The 7454-nt window shown below is 45.9% G+C and overlaps 1 non-coding gene across 1 annotated transcript; it reads left to right on the top strand.

Moving 5' to 3' along the window:
• The first annotated feature begins 585 nt into the window (after positions 1-585).
• Trnak-cuu (transfer RNA lysine (anticodon CUU)) lies at positions 586-658 on the top strand. The gene has a single exon. It is a non-coding gene; the product is annotated as a tRNA-Lys (tRNA).
• Positions 659-7454: the final 6796 nt, after the last annotated feature.

The following is a 7454-nucleotide window of genomic DNA, read 5'->3' as shown; positions in this document are numbered from 1 at the left end:
GCACAGAATTCTAGGTTAGCTTAAAGGCCATTTTCTACAGCTCTTTAAAGAGGCTGAAGATTATACTATCTATACTAAATATAATCTCTATGTATCTAGAATACCTTATTAACCTAAAAATAAACATGACCAACATAAAATTCTCAATACCTATCTAACTTGAAGACTAAAAGAATAAACAACTGTGCAATACATGAAGACAATGATCTTCATCTGTAAACAATGTCATTACATATCAAATGTAAACAATGTTATTACATAAATAGTATCAGAGGTAGAAATGTACATTGTGATATGGTAGATGTATCAATACAATATAAGCATACTCTTATACAAAAATAAAGGTAGGAACACTCACATTCAATATTCAATATGTCAATATACAGGAAACAGTACCAATACAATTTTCTAAAAACAGTAACTCACAAATACCAATCATCCCATCAAACCAGAGCAGGCGCTGTGGCGATCGCTGGAGTGGCTAAGGGCGGGCAGGCGGGACGCTGTGGCAATCGCGTTCGGGGCCGCGATTGCGTCCCGGGCCGCTGCTGCGGGCGGGGGAGTCGGCAGCCTGCGTGGCTGACCGCCCGGCTAGCTCAGTCGGTAGAGCATGAGACTCTTAATCTCAGGGTCATGGGTTCGAGCCCCACGTTGGGCGCCAAATGCAGCGGTTGGATTAATAATCACCAAAGATAATAGGTATTTGAACAAGTTTAATAACAAAACCAGACTCACGAAACCAAGGTTCCAGCGGAGTAGCCGGCGGAGACAGGAGAGTGCGCACAGCATCTGCGCGCCCTATTTATCAGTAAACATACGCCTGAGGGCAGCCTGCCCCCAAGGGGAGGCTTATCCCTACACCCCTGTATCATTTCCTTTCCCCCTAAGGATCAGGAATCATTTCATAAGAGGGAGCAGAGAAGTATACGGGCCAGAGGAGGCGACCAGGAAGCTCTTTTCCAGACCAGACCAGGCAGTTGAACTGGGGCAGTTGTGATACTATGCACATGCTCAAGACTCCAAGAAGACCAAACTTCCTCGCAGAGTGGGACGGTGGAGTTGAAGTTCCGCCCCCTAGCCGAGGCACTGTTGCCAGCAAGAGCTGCTGGGAGAGTCGGTTTTTCCCAAGAGGGTAGTTCTGAGCAAGTCAGCCAGGCCCTAGTGGAAGATCAAACACACAAGTATATCTGGGCAGAACAAAATGGAGTTGATTGGTTAAAAAGTAACGGGCATGAAGTTGGATGAATAGGGAAGGGGGCTGGATCTGGAAGGAAAAGAGGGAGGAGGTGAATATAATCGAAATACATTGTACTAAATTCTTCTCAAGCTAATTTAAAGAACAAACAAACCAAAAACAAAAAGAAAGGAATGGGAAATCATGGTTGAAGAAAGTTCAAAAGCCCGTGGAATCGCAGCCAAAGTGAGGGTTTGATTTAGACAACTTAAAGAATAACACTAGACAGAAAACTTATTAAGGCAAACAGTAATAAAACTTTCAAACTTGAAAACAATTGAAAATATGCAAGAAAGATAAAAATTACAAAGGTATTTTCACAGATATATAAAGGAAAAAATCTGGCATTTACGTGGAACCCTGGATTGCCACAAAGTGTGAAAGCAACTTTGAACTCAGTAATAGCTCACCCTACACAGTGGGCATGTCCACGCCGAAGCAAAATGAATTAAAGCCCTCTTGTCATGAATATCAGCTGGATGAGCCCCCAGGGAGGAATGGAGAGCCCCTAATGAAAACAATGCATTTCCTCTAAAGATCCTCAACAAACAGCCCAGGGGTGTGGAGCGGAGAAATGGATGAAGAACCTAAGATGGTAAACCCACTGGCGAAAGACAGGGATTGTGCTCTTCAACTGGTCTTGGAAACGGTTTCTAGAAAAGAACACAAAATCCCAGGTATCAACACCTAAAGAAACAGACGTGTGTGTGTGTGTGTGTGTGTGTGTGTGTGTGTGTGTGTGTCTTAGAGTTTCAGCACAGTCCAGAAAATGCCATGAAGACGGAGCCATAGGATGGTAGGAAGCCCTGCAAACCATATGTCCAGGAGACTTAGGCCTCGAGGTAGCAGGGATTAAGACACTCTGCAGTACGAAAGCTGAGAAACAGAGTGAGAAATAAAAGCAAAGGATCAGTGTGGTTTTTCCCCCACAGTAAAAGACACAAATGGAGAAGAGACGATGGAGGAAGAGTGTTTGCCATGGTTAGGATGTGATCCAGAAAGTTGTTTGCTGACATTTCTTTGCAGATATAATAGTTTCAAGAGGTAAGGTCTTCAGAATTCGGCTCCATCATGAGGGCAAGGGGGAAGAAGCCTCTCAGGATGGAAGCTATGAGCAGCCACCCAGCTTCTTCCCTTCCACTCCTTCCATCGTCTGAGAGCTCCAGAGTGGTGTTGTCTCTGGAGACACCTTTGCCCCATGTTGCACTTGGCGCTTTGATCTTGGATGTTCCAGATGCCAGAATTTTGAGAAATAAACTTCTGTCATAATGGTCTAATCTTAGGTATCTCATTAACACACTAAAACAGTGCATGAAAAACAGAAAAATACAAATTCAAAATCACCATAACATATTAACCCTCTCTTGTGATTATAATTATGTCTGAAAATCGGAAGGGTAGGTTTTAAAAAACAGCGGAAGAAGACGGATGCTTGCAGTGTGGGTGGGGACATAAGTTAGTACAGTCATCATGAAAAATATTAAGATGGCCCCTTACCAACCAAAACAGAATTGCTGTTTTATGTCAGGGGTTTCACTGCTGGGTATTTATGTAAAGGAGTTGAAATGAAGGAGACAGAATACTCTTATTACAGCCTTAATCTCAATAGACAAGTTACAGAGGCAACCTAAGGGTCTGTTATTGAATACACAGATAAAGAGATGTGTGTACATGTGGTGTGTGCGAGCATGTGTGTGTGTGTGTGAGAGAGAGTGTGTGTTATTTCTTCTGTTTGCTATGATATGGTTGTAACTGGACAGCATTGTGTGTGAGCATGTGTGTGTGTGAGAGAGTGTGTGTTATTTCTTCTATTTGCTATGATATGGTTGTAACTGGACAGCATTGTATGCGAGCCTGTGTGTGTGTGAGAGAGAGTGTGTGTTATTTCTTCTATTTGCTATGATATGGTTGTAACTGGACGGCATTATCCTAAGTAAAATAAGCCACACTTAGCAGAGGAAATATAGAAACATAGAGTAGAATGATGGTCACCAAGGGCTCAAGTGGTAGGTGGGTGTTTGGGGAGTTGCTAGTCCAAGAGACTGGATTTCAGCTAGGAGGAGGGGTTCCGGAGGTCTGAGGAGTAGCCCATGGGTGCAGCTAGGAACAGCTCATCACAGTCTTGAAGATTGCTAAGGGACGGGAGTTAAAAGCTCCCATCAAAACAATAATTATGCAAGGTAACGTGTAAGTTAATGAGCCTGATTAAGCATTTCACAATGGAGCCGCATCTCCAAACACGCTGTACATGATGCAGGCCACTTTGTGTCAATTGAAATGGGTAAGGAAACCCAGAGAGCAGCTCCTACCATTGAGGATGTATCCTAGGATGTTCCCCTTCTTCATATTTCAATCTTATTATTGGTATTTGTTATAGGGAGATGCTAACCTCTCATAAAACAGATGGTTTATTATTTTCTTCCTGTAGTTTTTTGCGTATTTTGAGATGTTTTATTTTTAGAACAGGTTTTAATTTTAGAACAGGTTAGCCTGGAACTCACTATGTAGCCCAGGCTGACCTAAAACCCATGATATTTCTCCTGCTTCTGCTTTCTACCTGCTGAGACTACAGGTTAGAGTCACCATGCAGGATGTTTTGGGGGAGGGTATTTAATGGGCACATTCATACTTAGGGCAGTTTACGTCTCCTGTAGCACTGAATAGTTTGTTGTTATAAAATCCTCCCTTCTTGTGGGGTTGGGCATTATTCTTTAGTCGCTAGGGTGTGTTTGCATAAAGCAATCCTCTGTGAATGCTCTCCCTCCTTTAACTAGATCATATTTTCTCCTCGTGGTTTAGATTTGTATTTACAGGCAGCACAGGACCTTAAATCTGAGAATGGCCATTTCCACCCAGTAATCTGTTTCAACTGGAGTGGGCAGCCCTCTGCCGTGGAGCTGAGCTGTCTGTGTGGGTTTATCCCGCTGCTTTCCTTTCTTTTTTTGTTTATCCTCTTTAACTACCCTGCGATCTTTTCCTTCTTCTGTGGGTGAGGCACACTGTGGTTGTAGGAGGATTTGCTCAGCAGCCAGCTAGAGCCTGGAATCCCCGCTGCTTTCTCAGTCCTGTGATGTTGACAGCCTGGCCTCTACTATGGCTGTGTTTCCTGTTCTAAATGCGGATCTGCTTCTCTGTCTCCGGCTTTCCCGAGCGCCAAGAGAGGTCCACTTTGAGAGTAGGTGAAAGCCTTCGGTAGAGGGGCCTGTGAGCTCACGCTCCTCTCTGGAGCTTTTTTAGCTGAGGTTGGGCAGCTCAGCTTCAGATCCCACCTGCACGAGTGCGCTGTTCGTTTTGACCAAATCACTTTATTCTGCTGGTCATGCCCTTCCCACACCCAGCGATGCTGCAAAGGAGCCTCAACCCCGTGCCCGACAAGCTTCACTCGGAACTCTGAAAGGCCATTTTATTTGCTCGGTCTTTAATCATCTGCTAAGGCCTTGCGTGTTTTATATTGTCAAGAAGTCCACGCCTCTGTAACCATTTAGCCCCTCCCTGAAGTCCAATTACTCATATCCCGAATCACAGCCTTTCTGAGAGGCGGTAAGATCAGCCCAGTGACGTCCCCAGAAGCAGGTTGCCTATCTCACGCGCACCTTCCCGGCAAGAGGGGATGACCTCCCTGTCCAGGCATCAGCGTACCTTCCGGAGGGCAGGCTCTAATCCCGTCAACCGAGTCACGTTTCCTTTCTCCTGGCTACAGTCTTACTTGTCTTTAGCCAGGGACTTGCTAACGGGAGGAAGGCAGCACCTTTAACTTCATACGCAGGCTGCCCAAAGGTCCTGAAGGGTGGGAATGGAGGGGGCTCTTGTCTGACACCTCGATGGTTCACTGACCACTTTCCCCGCCCCTCAGTCCCACAGGTGTCTTAGCCCAGAGCATGGGGTTTTGAGTACTGATCGACCATTGTGTGGAGAGGTGTTTATCAGTTTTGGAGAAAAAAAAAATGAACCTAGAACTGAGGCATGCTGGGAGAAAATGGCAGCAGTGACAGCGAGGAGGGAGGAAATGCAGGCTGACAACCTCACTTAAAGTTTTGCTTCTTATCCCTCTTTGACGTAGCTCTTCCTCGCTCCCATTGTCTGCACGCACAAGCTTGGAGAACTTTCCCACAAGAAAGAAGACATTTGTCAGTGGCGAGAATCTCAGACTCACTAATTTCTCCATGGATATGAGCTGGCATCCCCTCTTCTGGTACCTGAGCAGCTGGCACTTCATCAGGAAATCTGCCAAAACCATCAGGAACACTTAACGAGGGGTGGAGGCCAAATATATGCAATCAATTCAGATAGCTAAAGAAGAGAAAGATAGGAGAGGGATGGAGATAAATTACACAAGACATCTAATTACCCTTCTCAGTTTATCCTCTCTCGTGAGCATGCACGTGCAGACACACACACACACACACACACACACACACACACATTCTGTATCTCTATAGAAACTTGAAAGTGAAAAGAAATCAACCCGCTATTTTCTCCACTCCTCAGCGCCAAGTTCACACACTCACAGATGTGGAGTGGACCCTGGCCTGCCTCGTGCTGGTATAGCAGATAGAGGCCATTCTCCTCTAGTTTCTCCACAAGCTAGGGGGAGAACCAAGTGAACAAACCGAAGTATCTCAATTGCTCGACTAGACACACCCCAGGACACAGCAGGTAACAACAGCACAGGCCTATGGCCTTTCCCCTCTCAGCCAGACCAGGTGGGCCTCAGAAGCTGGTACTAAGCTGGGTTCTGTTTACATCCTGACCACTCAGATCCAAAAGCTGTGGACAAGGTTCAAGGGCTTGAGACAGCAGCCTGGACAGGTGAGAGAGTCATGGATGCCTCTGGCATCGTCCACACTCACATGGGGATGGGGCAGGAGCCAGGCTTAGAAGGAGCTGATTTTGAATCCACAGGGGAGAGAGTGAACCGCAGATGCTGGGCTCTTGACTGCACATGGAGCCCATTTATAAAAGTGGCCGACAAATGACCTGGTGACTTGCCAGTTGGCCACTCCATCATGGTGTGGCTTGGCTGCTCACACAGTGAGCGCTGAGAGGAGCTGGGGATAGGGATTGTTTTATACAGTTGAGGCAGAGGTTCTGGGAGGTTTACAGAAAAGCAAAGTGCACAGAAGAGGCAAAGAAAAGGATGTGCGGCTATATTCAGTGAAGAGACACGGGTTAAAATATGCTTAGGACTGAAGTTGGTGCTCTTCAGAGAACTAGTTACCTGTGTGTCAGGTATCATCTGGGGTCCTAGAGAAGGGATTGGAAAGAACTGGTCCTCAGGGTCTTCCTCTGGTTAGTGTCTGGAGTCTTTCCCTCTATTTTCCTGGGGATGAAAGAGGCATTTTCCACTTTCCTAACCCCTAACTCACACATTCCAGTGCAGAGGCATCTCTGGACACAGTTTTGTGGGTAGTTGTCCATTTTGACCAGCTAACCCCATTTCTTCTTGATAGAATAAACTCAGTCTTCTCATAGAGTCTTAGACACATAACTTCAACGCCCCTGACAGAGCAGCAGTTGCTAGCCACTGGGGAAAGGGAAGCTGCAGAAAACCTGGGTAAGTAGAAAGGATGGATTCTCAAGTATATCACATCTTTAGTTCCTGAGTTCCTAGTGCTAGTTTCTCAGGTGCACTAAGATAGCTGCACATTTCCAGATGTGCAGGTTCCTGGATAACCAATTCTGCGCAGGTCCCCTCCATATGCCCCATGCAGTATGCTACTCAAGTTCCCAGGTATCCCATGGCTTGTGGATGTCTTGGTTTAGTCCCTTATATATGTTCCCAGGTGTGCCACAGTGTACAGGTCCCCCCATATGGACCACATTGTACAATTTCCCAGGTGCCCTGTAGTTTGTAGGGGTTTAAGTTTGCAGACTCATAGATGTTCTGCAGATTGCAGAGGTCAAGGTATGTCATGCATAAGTGTGCTGTGTTCAGGATCCTAAGGGTGCAGATTCCCAATGTGGAAGGGGGTTCTCTCTGACACTGGAGAATCATGGCCTGCTGTTCAGTTCAGGAAGCACAGGAAATGTGGGGCTCCCAGAATACAGCATAGAGAGTCGTGGCTGGCTGTTCACTTGGGAGGAAACACAGCAGATATGGGTCTCCGTACCCCACCTAAAACAAGATCTGTATGGAACTTTCATTCCTCAAACACAAGCATTTGTTTTCAAGTTCCTTGTTTTTCCTCCATGGCCCCTGCTTTAGTTCCTCACTTGAGTT

Source organism: Alexandromys fortis, unplaced genomic scaffold, assembly GCF_014885135.2.
Source record: "Alexandromys fortis isolate MF-2015 unplaced genomic scaffold, M_Fortis_MF-2015_v1.1 scaffold_23, whole genome shotgun sequence".
Classification (NCBI taxonomy): domain Eukaryota; kingdom Metazoa; phylum Chordata; class Mammalia; order Rodentia; family Cricetidae; genus Alexandromys; species Alexandromys fortis.
The sequence above is the reverse complement of the archived record's forward strand: the minus strand, read 5'-3'. Positions and strand labels throughout refer to the sequence as shown.